Raw genomic sequence first — 16,194 nt, forward strand, 5'->3', positions numbered from 1 at the left:
CTCATGGACTATTCAACAAAATAATTTCCTATTTAGGTGCTAACTGCTAAGTATAAAATGCCCCTAGAAATAAATATCACCCATTCAGTAATAAATTCAGCAGTAACTTGCCTGCACGTTATGACTATGATTTAAGGGCAATTATTTATTGCCTATTCATTACAAATATAATGAAACACTATCCATCAGAGCTAGAGATTCCTGGGACAGGCACAAAGCTTACCTTACAACCTCACTTATTGCACAAAAAAAGAAATTAGAACTGTTAAAATAAAGGTTCCTCTTAAATTTACACATTCAGAAATATGACACTACTAAGATGACAGCCAGTTCAATCTTAGAGATGATAATGCTCCTATAGCAAATATACTAGTTAAGTCCCTATAAAAGCTTACACACACCCCATTGTTTTCATCTAGACAGCATTTGCTGTATTCTAAGCAGCCATGGTAGATTATTAAAAAATTATATAAATTAAAAGTTTATCAGACCCTATCAGCATCCAATCTCAAATTCAACCAGATAATGTAAACCCAAGAGAATATGAGATTCATGACATTTTCTTCTCAAACAAAATGCTGTCTGTAAGAACACAATGTACAAATAAGAAAAATTAACACCGCTGCACTAAATCCCAGACTGACTAAAAACCTGAAACATCAAGACAGGTTAGGTGGCTTTCAAATGTGATGCTGTGAGGTATATAAACAGCACATATTAATGTAGCACCAAAATCAGTTTCTTAGCAAAGAAATTATGCAAAGGAAGGTGTAAAAACACTGGGTAATTATGAATAATGTTTCAAGGCCCTGGCTAAGAAAAGCAGACACAGAGAACTAGCACAGACTTACAAAACCTTTATGAAAATTGCTTGTCCAAATTTCAGCAAGAGCATTTCTTCCCATTCAGAAGATTAGATTACCTTAAATACCACCAGCATATTAACAGCTTTTAGAAAGAAATTGCTTTGCTGTCTCAACATTTTTGAAACCCAGCTTGACAGACTTCACAGCTACAGAATCAAAGAATGGTTGAGGTTGGAAGCAACATCTGGAGGTTATCTTGCCCAGCTCTCTGGTTCAAGTGGAGCTAGCTAAAAGCTAGTTGCCTAGGAACATACTGAAACAGCTTTTGGGTATCTCCAACACTGAAGACTCCACAACCCCACGGGGCAACCTGTGCCAGTGCTCAGTCATAGAATCATAGAATCCTCAAAGTGTTTCTTGATGTTCAGACACAAGCTGCTGCGTTTCAGTTTGTGCCCATTTGCCTCTGGTCTGTCACCAGGCATCACGGAAAAAAGCCTGGCTCTGTCTTCCTCTCTCTTCCCACCAGTCTTATCCCATGGGACTCTTCTAAGCAGATCTCTGGGGAAGCCAAAGTCTGCTCTCCTGAAGTACAGGATTGTGAGTGTGCTGTTCCTTCTCCTCCAGATCCCTAACTCCACCATCTGACGGCCACTGCAGTCAAGCCTGCTTTTGATCTTCACTTCCCCAAGAAGCCCCCTCCTCACTGGCTCCTCTATAACCTGGAGGAGGAAGTTCTCATCAATGCACTCCAGGAACCTCCTGGATTGCATACATTCTCCTGCGTTTCTTTCTGAATATTAGAAAAAAGTGTATCTTACAAAACACATGCCCTTACGAACACTTTCTTCTTCACTTGATCTCTACAAGATATATCCTGATAATTATTCTCCTCAGAGAAATATTTTTCCCTGCACTGCCTCACAATATTGTTCCAGTCCAATTATTTTACCATCAGAATATATCAGTCTTTACTAATTACTAAGAATTACTCCTGAAAAGACTTTGTGATATTACAGACAGTCCTGCAATATTTAAAACTTAACATATGACTCACTAAGTCACTAATATCACTGGGAGAATAGTGGGGTGTGAGGAGTGCTTCTATGTTTTGCTAAAATATTACTGGGTACATTTTGTTAGCAAATACAGATTTTTCAAATGCTTGTAGAAAATAGTAGGTGTAAAAATGTATGACCATAATTTATTAACACTACTACAGATGCAACTGTTATCACTTTAAAATGAGCCATGTCAACCACAAAAAATTAGCAGCTGTACTTCCACAGAACATTAATTAGCAAACAGTGAGGAAATATATTTAGCAATGCATATTAAGACTTTAAGGTGTGAAATACTACAAATGCAAGCTACTTAGCTAATTTGCTAAATCTAAATTGGTAATGTGCAGCTCAAAGGTTTTTTTTATGTCAGTCATGTTATCAGGATATATATTTAAATTGGTATCGTTAATTTTTCTGTTTCTAAGTGATGACTAAATATTCATTATAATGGTCTTTTACTTTGATCCTATCTTAAAACTCAAAGTAATGACCTGAATTAAAAGCTGTATTTGACATACTGTCTTATTTAGTAAGACCAGGAATCTCCAGAGAATAGCTGGCCAGAAAATATGATTGGTTCTTATATTTATTTTGCAGATAAATATTACAGTTGGAAAAAACTCCTTCAAAAAAACCTCCATATCATCTCTGTAGTCTAAAACTATAAATTGAATTCAAGTACGTAATGTGCTAATTAAAAATAGCTAAAAGAAAATGTTGATAATCAGCAAATGTTAACAAAGATTATTGTTTCAATTAAAATAATAAACAAAGCAGCACTATGATCCATATCATAATTAGTTTTAAATGCAGTAGTGGCTTTTCTTTTTATAATTAATTTTCAGAAACAATGTATTTTATCCACAAAGTTATAAACTCAAAAGTTGGATTCAGCAAAAGGATTCTGCTTTCTGTTTTGGGGCAAGGAAGGACACAGTAACCAAGCCTTGAAACATCTTTTTAATATTTTCTTTTTACTTTGACTTATCAGCACACTGAGAAGCATGTTCATTTATATTGCTATTTCACCACTTCACCTCTTTCAGTATTGAAACAGCTAGAAAATAAAGTGTCACATTTGCTTAATGAACTGCAACTCATGCACAACATTTCAATCTGGTTTTTGTATTAGGGTATGGCTGAATAGAAATGGGTTAACTGTCAATATTTCTGCTGTCAACTTATATTTCTCTCCTCACATACAATTCTCATTTTCCAATGCTTTTTGGATTATCATTATTAACTATTCCACAACGACTTCTTCTACTAGGAAAAACATGGCCTTATCACAAAGTCTTAGGTGAGCACTGCTGTTCAATTTCATTTTTATATCAAAAAAGTTAACAGTTTATAAAATAAACAAAACAAAAAAACTTTCAAGCCTAAATTAGTTAATTTACTTTTGGAGTTATTTAACCTATCCCAACATTACTTTGCATAATGTTTCGGTAAGAACTCAAACAAAAAAGTGACTTTGAAAAATGGAGTTAACAGGGATGACACTAGCTTATAATTTCCATGCCAACTGACAAAATTTTCAATGACTGTGAAAATGCATTTTTCTATAATTGCATAATTTTCTAACTATTTTTGTCAGTTTTTCTTTAGTACTCTTAGAAGCCAGACTTCATTATATGAGGCAGATACGTTTTCACCATAGTTAAAAAAATCATATAATCATAAAATGCTAGGGCTACTTGTTGGATTTAGGTTTTTCTTCTTAGCCTGAAAAGGCTTAGGGTCTCGCTGAAATCAAATAATCTTCCATTAATTTCTTAGAGTCCAACATTAATTTCTAGCAGTTGGCACAACCTGCATGTTCACCTTTTCAATAGTTCACTTGCAATCCTTTGAGGTTTTTTTGCTGCTTTAAGTTCTCTGAAACACATTTGCACGTGACTAGTAACTATTTTCTGCTTGAACAATTTTTGTAAACACTCTGATGCTAGTAAAGCTATGATTATCCTCTTGAATTCCCACTTCCACAGGTATGTCCACATACGAAAATATTTTAGACCAAACTACATAAAATATTTATTTATAACGTCCCATCTTATACAATTCACCAAAGTTCTTCAAGACCATTTTTAAGAACACTTTTCCTCTCTTTACCCACTTTAGCCTGCAAGTCACTTAGCTGACCTTTTGTCCCTTTCATACATACAACAATAAATCAAAAATCAGGAAAAAAACCCACAGATAACCTCCTAATTACTATGATTTCCAGCAAACAATTAGAAAAGACCTGTATCATTCTGTGTGGCAGGTATTGTCAAAACAAAGTGTATAAAGAACTGGTTTACCTGGATTTCAAGTTAAACATCAACTGGGATGACAGGAGAAAAGGACTGGTGTCTCATTTTTGGTTTAGACAACATACCATTATGATTACAAAGAAGAGGGAGAACAGCTGGTTGTGAATCATCAGGTTAGTAAATTAAACTCTCCCTGCCCTGCTACATTAAAAGAGGATTCTCAAAACAGTCTACCTCACATCTGTTCAAACCCTTCTGGAAGGTAAGGCATCATTAGTGAAGTAGGCATGCATGGCAAATTTTAAACATGTTCTCATTTCAGGTTTTTGCTTTATCAGACCTCATAACAACCTTAATTTTGTGACTAACAATGGGTTTATATAAGTTTGTATATTGTGACAGCAAACACTCTACAAGCCAAACACACTTTTGGCAATTTATCTTCAAACAGATTTTTTAAAGTTTTTATTCCTAATGAATATAATAAACAGAATTTGACTATTATTTAAATATAGAGCTTTTTTAATGAATTGCTGAGAAAATTACAATGGAAAGACTTTGTTATATTTCTTATAGCAGAGATTTCATGGACATTCCTGAGAATAAAAAGGAAACATTCCCAACAAACAGCAGAAACAGAAGATTGAAAACTAGTCTGCTGTAATTGGTGCCACTCAGAAAACAGGTCTTGCTGGCAGTGAGCTGTTCGATAAAATAATTTTTACAAAGTGAGTATGAGTAAAGGCTTTTGTGGAACTACAAAAATGGTATAACCATTAGATATTAAGTCCAAATAAAGAATTGCCAATCTTATAGGCACTAGACTTTGCTAGTAAAACAATCACAGAGGACTAACCTAAACTGAACTGATTAATTAAAAGCTCTGAATAGAAAGATAAAAAAGATGGCAAAACAGAAAAGTCTGAAGGACGAAAATAAAGGATGCACAAACCAAATCTTTTGTGGAAATCTCTCACAACCGCACAAATACAGCAGTGGCTCCTCCTCCCAAATGTTTCACTTTTCTTCAGCTTGGCATTCACTTCTGTGTTTTAATTTTCCTGCTGTGTTCACAAATGATGAGCAGTAGTTCTGCATGTACAGTATTTCCAAGAATCATAATAACCTGAAAGGTTTGATTGTTTTTTGTCTTATTAGTAGGCTCATTCAAACGCTATGCCAAGAACTGTTAGCAATGGCAAGCTGGTGTGCAACTTTCATAAATGTTGGGGAAAACCTCTTTTGGGGGATTTTTTCAGAGAAGCAGCTAATACCTGTCATCAGGAATAACACCTATCAACAGTGGTCAATTTTAACATTTAGACACGACCATTACTTAAAAGAACCACTCACAGCAACAAATTGTTCTCACCTAGAAAGGAGCAGGTAAGTACTTTGCTATGATAGACAAAAGTTTTCTACTACAACATACCTATGTCTCACCATAGATTCAAAAATATCATCATCCTGTAGGGCTATAAGAACTTTAACACACATGTTCTTAGCACTGCACTAATAAATGCAGTATTCATGTCCTTTCTAATAAAGCATTACATTAATATTCTTTATCATTTATTTACTCCCTTGCCCTGTGCATGATAACATAGTATTTTAATATGTGGTTACATAGCTTTCTAGAAAATAAAAGGTAGAAAAATGCCTCGTACTTAGACTGGATAGTGTTGATATTTTGAGTAACAGCATTATTCCAGGATAAACCTGCACACTGCCATACTGTAAGCAGAGCACTAGTAGCACAAACTAATATGTAGTTTCAACATCTTCCTTTAACAGAGGACATCATTATATATGACTTCACTGTATCAGAATTATGAAAATACATACAATGGTACACACACATACTTTCAAACATTTGGTCTGTAAGTCTGAATTTGTATTACTGCATACACGGGCATTAATATCTATCATTCTTTCTACAAAGAAGTTGTAGAATAAGCTCAAGGTTATAATAAACAAATCCAGAGGCCTCTGCATGAATGATTGCAATAATAAAACTTGTTTGTTATGGGAAGTTTCCAAAATTAAATTATCGTCCCAAAGATGGATCAAGATTCACAAACATTTCATGGCCATGTGTCATCACACCCCTCCAGCACAACTGAAATATTTTTGTATTTAACATACCTATATGAAGGTAGTACTTCCTCTTTGCTTTGAAATCATTAGAATAGCTGCTAAATAAACAGCAAATACTCCATTTATGTTATCTTTCTCTGTGGAATTCACAATATTGTTTCTCAAAGCACTGATTAAATCAACAATACACATTTCCACTGTAACTTCATTCTTCTATTTACTTTACTCTCTTAACAGCTGTACCTTTTCCATTTTACATTAACATTTCTTTGTACCTTTCTCACCTTCTAGTAAGGAATCCTCTTAATATTTCAGTAGCCTTAGGAAACAAAAAAGAAAACTAAAACTTATTATAAAAACCAGGTGATGCCTGTGGTTATGTGAGCATCTGCCCTCTAAAGGCTACCTTCAGTGCTCCTCCTGTGCAATGACCAGTGATGCTGGAGTTACTCATTTTGTTGTTAGCATAAAAAAAGTCTCATTGAAGATACCACAGCAAAAACTAAGTAGAGGTAAAGACACTTAACTGGCTTGGAAATAACTGGATATATATTCTCCATTGGAAAATGGATGTTAGATATTTCAGAAATTTGCCTTTTAACAACATAAACCAATGATTAGATATGACTAGAAACTATTTAATCAATTGCAGATCAATTATTTTACTGAAATTAAATGTGATGAAATAAAGCATCAATCCAAATATAGGAATTCATTAAACTGACAAAAAGTAGTATTTTCTACAGTGCCTCGATGATGTTGTAGAAGAAACAATTTTAAGGCCTCTGCCATTGTATATACAATTAAAGAAAAAAACATAATTTATGTACAAAATATAAGCTGTAAATATCTAAAAGCTTTGGAAAGCATGGAACCAGCATTTCTATTAGTGCCGGTAGCAAATTTGTCTCCATCATAGAGATTCACGATGGAGGGACAGCAATAAAGAAACCTGTTCTAGCCACTACTGCTTTCTTGTCAATATTCAAAGACAATCTCTCAAATATATACTTATGTAGATTTAGGTTCTTCTTTATTCCTCTTCTTTATTGTTTTTAACCTGCCACTGGTCTTCTCTCTTCTTCTCCCACTCCTTTACACACATTTATTGTTTCCTCTTACCACACTTGAAAGCAGCATTTTGGGTGATATGGTTTAGAGTGAGGTGTCCCTGCCCATGGCAGGGGGGTTGGAACTTGATGACCTTAAGGTCCTTTCCAACCCTAACTATTCTATGATTCTATGATTTAAGAATACGTGCCTGATTCTAGAGGAAGCATTGCTCAGTCACAGCCAGCACTCCTCATCTTCTGACAGCTTTTTGGCAAAGGCTTACACAGTTTACTCTGCTCATGCTCTATTTATCTTGATGCTTTCTTCTGGCAGCAAATTCACTGCAAGAGCTTTACTTGTGCAGAAATTGAGACAGAAACCTGCACTCAATTACACACATCCACTCAGAACAGCCTCTCACTGGAATGCAGCATACCCTGCAGTTGTATAGGGAAAGCTGCTATGCTGGGGGGTTTTATACAGTTTGGAAACATTTCTCTTCTAATCATGAGTCTTTGGAGCTTCTCACAACCTTTAATATTAGATACCTGATATCACACCACATGAGGGACACTTCACCACTTCGGCACTCCCTGAAGTGAAAGTTCATCAAAACATGTCACAAGAGCAGCAGCCTGCAAGTCCCTTTCATAATGCTGCTTTTATTCCTCTTTTTATTGCACTCTTACTCTGTATGAGTTGTGTAAGCATTTCACAAAACCTCATGTGAACTAGAGCTCAGGCAGCGAATGGAATAAACATACACAAAGTAAAGCAGAAGGCAGCAATTCAAAACAAGAATTTGAGGTAGGAAGACAGGAAGTAATAAAAAATTAATACAAATATTTTTGTTTTCATAAATCAGAGGCAACCATCTGATGCTGTGTTTTACACAGTCAAAACAGAATTATGTCTCCAGTGAAAGCGACACCTTACAATACAAAGTATATGCAGATGAGCAGTATGCCTATTTGGGTGAATAGATGATGTTATATCCAATCTTAACATGTATTTGTGGTCTAAAGTAAGAGCAATACAGGATCACATACATATATATAAAAGCATCTTAGATACATTCAATAATAAGACTATTCTTACAAAAGTATATGCATGAAAGATTGAGCTTTCCATGTTAGAAAGACTTACAGAGGTGCTTTATACTGATGCATATTAGCATCAGTTAGTAAGTTGCCAGAGCTAACACCAATAATCAATCAACAATAGGTCTAGCAATCAATAAGAGAACAACAAAAACTGTAACTGCTGCCACCCAGAACTCATTAAAATGGCAAATGAATTCTTTACTGAAGAAGCCTAACTTTGTTCAGCATGTTTTATTTTGTAACTTAATCCTAGGAATGCATGATAGTTTAGTTCTTTAGTTCTTTTACAGAACCCACCTAACTCACCTAATGAAAAGCAACCAATTCACAATGTCTCAGCACACCACCTATGCACAGTGAGACACTTGTAACACATGTGACACATACTGTTGAACTGATTTTTTTCAATATTGTTTTATTTATTGTACACTCAGTATCACAGTTACGATTAACAAATTTAAGCTCACAGCTTAAGATTTAAAATTGTATGCTTTCAGCAGAGTCCTGGCTGTTCCAGGAATTACAAAATTCATTTGTGAGTTCCAACACTACTTCTAAACATCAGTAGAACAGACTCTGACAAAGGCAAAATGGGAATGACACCCAGTACAACCAGTCAGGCTGATGAATTGGACAGAAAGCTCCTTTTTGTTGCCGCTGTGAAAGCACTGCTGTTTTTTATATTCTCACTGAAAAAAAATAAAAAGTTTTACATGTGGAGCAGATACATTAATCTAAGGAGAAACTGTGGAAAACAGTATACATTAGGATCACAATAGTTGTACTGAGGAGCAATGTGGTAAGAACACCTGCTCTCTGTATTTATTTTTTTTCTAGGAAAAACAGTCTGTGTAGTCAGTACAAACCTTATTTTAAAAACCACAATGAGGAAGAACAGCTTGCACGCTTTGTGAAATTTAGCTCTTATATTGTAGAAGATATAATTAGCCACTCGGGCTTCAAGTTTAAATAATGATCAAAATGTTTTAAGGGAGTTTGATCCAAAACATTACCCTCTTCCTCTTTGCTGTTAATCAGTTCACTAATTATAGTTCTACTAACCTCTGATATACTACTGTCAGGTCTGATTGATGCCAACAGCTCCCTTAATCAGATCTGACAACTTTCAGCAAGTATCTGTCTCTTGGGACACTGCATCCAGCCTGCATGTTTTCAAGTCTTCTCAGTGTTATTTTGCATTTTCTTCTCTCCCAGCCCTCTTTTCATATAAAACAGAGATACCTCTGAATAACAACAAAACATGAGTATGTATTTGTATACGTTTTTAAACATCATTATAGCAATATCTGGGCTAAAGTTGATAGCTTGTTTACCAGATAAGAATTTATAAGGCAAAACTAAGTATGAGAACATTTTTTAGACATTTCCAAGAAACACAGTATATTGTTGCTTGGTCGCTGGTTTTTTTGTTTGCTTGGTTGTTTTTTGCTTTGGTTTGGTTCTTTTTCATTCTTTTCTTTTTTCTCCCAAAGCCACAAGGAAAAGGGTTTCAAAGTCATTCCTCTGCTGTTCTACAGGAAAACTTTAGGGCTGCACAGCTTCAGGAGACAAAGATAAAAGACTACCTCAGCTACCAGTTCTTCCAATGTATTAGCACTGGCAGACTTTTTAAGGCTTATCACAATGGTTCTGCATTTCTCATAAACTGTAAATATTAAAAGTTCAGAATAAGTTGTGTTGGCATAATTATAGCCTTTTATTTATTTATTTTCTTTAATTTTAAAGCAAGCCAGAGTGAGGGAGAGAAAGTCCATGTTCCTTTTCTTCGTACTTGATAAAAAAACTCACAACACTCATCAAATACCTATTCTCTGGAACACAGAGATGACTTTTTCTCTAAAAGTGAAGAACTGCTCTTCAATAAGCAGTTGCTCTTGTCAATTCTTCCTCTCCTCTGTTGTGCTCCTGTAAAGCATCACCCCCCAAGATGCGAATTAAGCCAATATTATGTGAAAGAATATCAGATTGTAGCAGTGACATTTTGCTCCCAATATCCTTTAACACACCTTTATTGAACAATTTTATTTTCTTTGACAGATTTGTATGTAAGAAGCAGCAAGTCATGGGGTTTTTTTCATCTCAACAGTTGTTTTTTTTTTAGGATCAATGCAAATCACTAACTCAGCGGCAAATTATAAGAGGAAGAAAGGTTTCTTGGTTTGGCTAAGATGCTGATGTTAAACAAATTATCATATTAAAAGACAACTTTGTGACACCTGTTCACAAAATGACAATCCAAACAGCATTTTCCTCAATGCAGATGTGATTTCATGAAATTTGCTTTCAAGTCTACATTCCAAAGAAAATTACGTACACTTCAGAGAAAATTATATATGTTAATATTAATGACAACCAGTTTGAAGGTGACTGCAACTGACCTATGGTATGATTGTCAGATTTATATTCTTCAGCTATATTAACCACATCCTTTGGATTTAAGCAGGATCCTTTAAGCACCCAGAGGATATGCCAACAGTTCACTGTTGTAATGAAAGGATCAAACCAAATGGAGTTCCACAGGAGTCTATCTACCCCAATACTACTGCATATTTTCTTAAGTGATCCTAATGAGAGACTTAAAAACTATGCTCATTACACTTTCAACTGCTATTATGCTACATGCAGCTGTAAATGCATTGGAGTATGGATTAAGAAATTAAAAATGCCTTAATAAGGAACAGATGCATTAATGGATGAAATCAGTAATGCAATTTCAATATTTTACACCAAGGCTGAGATCCATCTTGCCTCTCTTACCTGCTGATTCAGAAGTTCTAAACTAGTTGTCTGGCTTCCTTCTAGCTGGTTCATATCATCCATTTTAATACAAATCAGCCTTAGAAGTCTTTTCTCTGTGGTCTTCTCCCTACAAGTCTGCAACCCGTCTAAGCTAGTTACCTAACTCTTATATGGCTAAAGCCAAAATAGACTAATCTGACCCTTAGGAATAATTATTGCAACAAATACAAGATGTAAAACAACTGGCAAGACTGTGGTTAGGGAAAAAAGAAAGAACAGATCAATCAGCATATGAACCAAAAATACTCCACTGTTGCAAAAAATGAAGCCTTGGAGCAGAAATGCTGTTACTTGGACATGCTAAATAAACTTTCCACTCTGCTCAGCAGCAGTATGACCTTGGGGCAATACATTAGGCTTTGGGCAACTTAATTCAAGAAGTGCAAACCAACTGAGAGTCCAGAAATGAAAAATGAGAATGACTAAACATAAATGAAGCATGACCTTTATGAAAAGTTTAAATGAATTGATGCTTAGGCTAAATAAACGTGGCTGAACAGAGATAACTACAACTGCAAGAGTCTTCAAAAAGCAAACAGCAGTGGCTGGGGAAGAAAGACATTCAGATAAGGAAAGTAGTAATAAAATTTGGGTAAGATTTATATTGGGAATAGATTTCTGTTAAAAGTAATAAGAAAATCTTCTAAGAGAGAAGATATGCCCTGAAGGAGGTTCGCCAGGAAGTTTTGGAAAGCTCCATGATCAGCATGTTAGAGCAATATTAGAGCAAAATTAGAGCAATATTTATCAATACTGGATTATATGTACTGCATCTGTTTTCACAGAAAGAGATATTAATTTTCATACAATTTTGTACAGTTTTAAGATCATCTTAGCTTACATAACTGCACTTAATATTACATTCACAAGGGAAACATCCTCAGAATTTCAACTGAAAAACACCCTTCAAAATTCAATTCTAAACAAACGTATATCCTAAATAATATATTCTAATATTACTCTATATTAAAAATTGAATATACTAATATATACTCTGCTAGTACTATATCCTATAATGTATACGATTATATGCTTCATGCTAATAAAATACTTTTAGTATTATACTAATAATACTTTATAATATTACATATTAAAATTCTACTGTAAATTACAGTACACTTCAATATAGTTACACATGCAAAGTGATTCTTTAGCATCAAAGACTCTTTAAAAAAAATTTGTAATGTAGTACAGAAAAAGCTGCACTTTTAAATGGAGTCAAATTTAGCAAGATTTGCTGCAACATTTGTTAGTATTAATTTGAAATGTAATGTGATTGTGCTCCACAAATCGACACAATAAATGCTAAACAACCTAAAATATTTTGTAACATGCAAAATGACAACTTAGAAGTTATAAATTCTAAATTGCTCTGATACCGTTTGGTAATTTACTTGCATTTTCAGCTGACCAGAAGCACTTAAAATTGAAAAAGAGTCAAAAGAGGCTCAACATTCCCTCAGCAACCTGTCTTCGACTCTGTTCAAATAAGCTACCTCTTTGCAGAGGAATATTCACTCAGCAGGCACAGCTGTTATTTTGCAATTTTTACATCTAAATCAAAGATAATTGGACTTCTGAGTACCTTTAAATTGTACTCTGGGAGAAGGGTCTAACTTAATGCATCATTTGCATTAACTATACAAGACTGCTTTTTTATCCTGTAAAATTTACTGTGCTTAAAGAAGTATTCGGAAGAGCAAAACAGTTACTCAGTAATTTTTAAGACATGTGGTTTCCTTTTGCACAGAGCCTTTTCAGCTATAAAAGACCATTAAAACTAACAGAAGTAAATCATTCTTCCAAGTTCTTCACAGATAAAATATTAATGCTAATAGACACTCTTGAAAATTATATTCCTACTAGTTTTATTGAAGATTACATCCTTGGTGCCAAAAAAAGCCCTGGAGACAAAGTCCTATAGTAATATTTTATTTGGTGTTTTTAATAAATTCAATAATAATTCATATGCAGATGAGCAGTTAGTTCATACCAAGAAGTACTTCAATTTCACATTCTTTGCTATTAAATAACTTCAATTGAGGCATTCTTCATTGTTACTTACTAAGATTCATTGTACTTCAGAATTTAACAATGTATTTTACGATTCTGACTCTTAATTTTACGTAGAAAAATATGAAAAGTATACTGCTTATTAGCCTTCCATCACTGGAAAGAAATCTGAAATTTGACAAAATGTCAGCTTTTATCATTATATGGGAGCACTGTAACATACAAAATGGTGTCTAAAATTATTCTGCCTCATCTTTTATTGATACATGCAGTAAATAATAGTGTCCTGGTTTTGGCTGGGATAAAGTTGTAGATGGTACAGTGCTGCATTTTGGCTTTAGCCTGAGAACAATGCTGATAACGCACCAATGTTTCAGCTGTTCCTAAGTAGCACTTACCCTGATCAAGGACTTTTCAGTCTCATGCTCTGCCAGTGAGGAGGGCACAAGCAGGGAGGTAGCAGAGACAGGACACCTGACCCAAACTACCCAAAGGGGCATTACATACCACAGCACATCATGCCCTGTATACTAACTGGGGGGGAGTTACAAGGAAAGGACTGACAGTTGCTTGGGTCAGGCTGGGTATCAACCAGTGGGTGGTGAGCAACTATTTATTGACTTTTATTCCTCTCTCTCTCTCCCCCCCCCAATATTATTGTTATTTTACTTTATTTTAGTTATTAAATTGTTCTTATCTCAGCCCATGGGTTTTACCCTTTTCCAATTCTCCTCCCCATCCCACAGGGTTGGTGAGGAATGAGCAAGTGGAGGCATGGTACTTACTTGCTGACTGGAGTTAGCTCATGATAATCACATAGGCAAATCCATCAGAATCAAATAAACTTGATTTTCACAGAATGGATAAGGTTGGAAGACACCTTTGAAGATCTTCCAGTCTAACCCACAGTTCAAAATAAGGTTACCTGGAGAAGTCTGCTCACGACAGTGTCCAGTCGGGTTTTGAGTATCTCTAAGGTGAAGACCCCACAACTTTTCAAGACAAACTTCAGTTTCTGACCACCCCCACAGAAAAAAAAAAACACAGCAAATCTTATGTTTACAGAGAATTTCCTGTATTGCAGTTTGTGCCCATTGCCTCTTGTCCTTTCACTGGACACCGCTAAGGTCTTGCTCAGCCTCCTTTTCACACCAATACACAGTGTACTCATACAAACCTATCACATCTATCTGTGCCTTCTTATACCCAGGCTGAATGACCCCAGCTTGCTTTGCCTCTCCTCATGTGTCAGATGTTCCTACCCCTTAATCACTTTTGGGTGGTTTGCGAGACTTTCTCTGCTATGTCCCTATTCCTCTCACAATGGGGGGGCCAGAAGTGGAAGCAGCACTCCAGGTGTGTCTTAACAGAGCTGATCAGAGGGACCGTATCACCTCCTTTGAGATGCTGGCAACACTTTTCAATGCAGCCTAGACTGTAGGGGACACTGCTGCCTCATGTACAATTTGTCATCCACAAGAACATCTGTATCTTTTCTGGGAAGCTGCTTTACAGTTGATCAGTCCCCAGCCTTCACTGGATTATTTGCCCACCCTTCTGCAGAACACAGCATTTAACTCTGGAACTTCATGAGATCTCTTCTGACCCATTTCTCTAGCCTGTAAATGTCCCTCTGAATGACTCTACAACCATTTGATCCAACCACCGCTGCTCCCAGCTTTGTAACATCTGCAAGCTTGCTGAGGTACATGCTGTTGCATGACAGGGGATCACTGCGACCTCAACCTTTGGTGATCACCAAAGGTAATTTAGAATGACCTCATGACAATTTTGACCAGCTCCCTCAGGACTTGTGGGTGAATCTCATCAGACTGCCAATATGCTCAGTTTGGTTGCATGCTCCCTAACCTGACTTTCTTCCAAGTGTTAAGTTTTCCTTCTCTGGATTTCCCCGTTTGTCTTAAGGGCTTGGGATTACTGAAAGCCACTCCTAACAATAAAGGCTGAATCCAAAAAGGCATTAAGTACATCAGCAGTTTGCATGTCCTTTTTCATCAGGTCCCCTGCCCCACTTAACGGTTTTCCCCAGTCTTCCTTTTCCTATACACCCGCAGAAGCCTTTCTGGTTCCCCTACACATTTGTGAAGGCTTTGGCTTACCTAACCCTGTCCCTTCATGCTAAAATAGCAACTAAAATCCTTCCAGGTCACATGTTCCTTCATCCACCTCTTTCATGCTTCATTTTTATGTTTACTTTTTCAACCCACAGGCCTCCTGCCACTCTTGTTTGACTCCCTGCTCACCAGGACAAACCACTCTTGGACTTGGAGGTATCAAACAGGAATAAACTTGTTCACAGGATGCCTAGAGGCTCCCAAGGTCTGAAAGCCTCTGAGTTTTCCATCTAGATCAAAAACCACTAAAATAGCTTATTGAACTCATTAGTATCACTCATTAAGTGATCTACAAATGAGCATGGAACATATTTGATCAGTTTTCAACTCTGGACCATTTTGTTTAATAATCCTACATATAATACTCCTACACACAATGTACTTTCTGAAGCACATTAAGTGAAGACTCTAAATTCTGCAAAAAAGATTAAAACTCAGGAATCATGCTGCATTATAAACACATTAAGCTAACTCAACATCTTACAGCTATAATACTGGACATGAAATTAAGTCCTTGAAACTGTCCATTACATTAGGAACTCCCCCCCTCTCCCTGGCCCCGTACCAAGGTTACCAAATCAATGTAACATTTATCTGTTTTCATAGATGTAACAGTGAATACAACTTGGCAAGTATACAACTAAATAAGACGGACTGTCTGAAACACAGTAAAGCAAGATCAAGTGTAAAGAGCAGCAAAGAAATCTTGTGCTTAGCACTATGACTTGACATGAAGTAACATTTGGTTTTCAACATCACTGTCTAAAGTATTTTCTGAAATGCAAAAGCACTCTAAAACCAGCACAAACCAATACTCATCTCTGTGAAGAACCAAAAAATAGGCTTAA

The 16,194-nt window shown here is 35.8% G+C and overlaps 1 protein-coding gene across 3 annotated transcripts in view; it reads right to left on the reverse strand.

Moving 5' to 3' along the window:
- Nucleotides 1–16,194, reverse strand: part of ASCC3 (activating signal cointegrator 1 complex subunit 3) — a 268,461-nt gene that overhangs the window by 167,532 nt on the left and 84,735 nt on the right. The window lies entirely within an intron of this gene.

Source organism: Neopsephotus bourkii, unplaced genomic scaffold (assembly GCF_033783945.1).
Source record: "Neopsephotus bourkii isolate Nb327-2 ecotype Australia unplaced genomic scaffold, CSIRO-AGI_Nbou_v1 NB_1511, whole genome shotgun sequence".
NCBI classification, from domain to species: Eukaryota; Metazoa; Chordata; class Aves; order Psittaciformes; family Psittacidae; genus Neopsephotus; species Neopsephotus bourkii.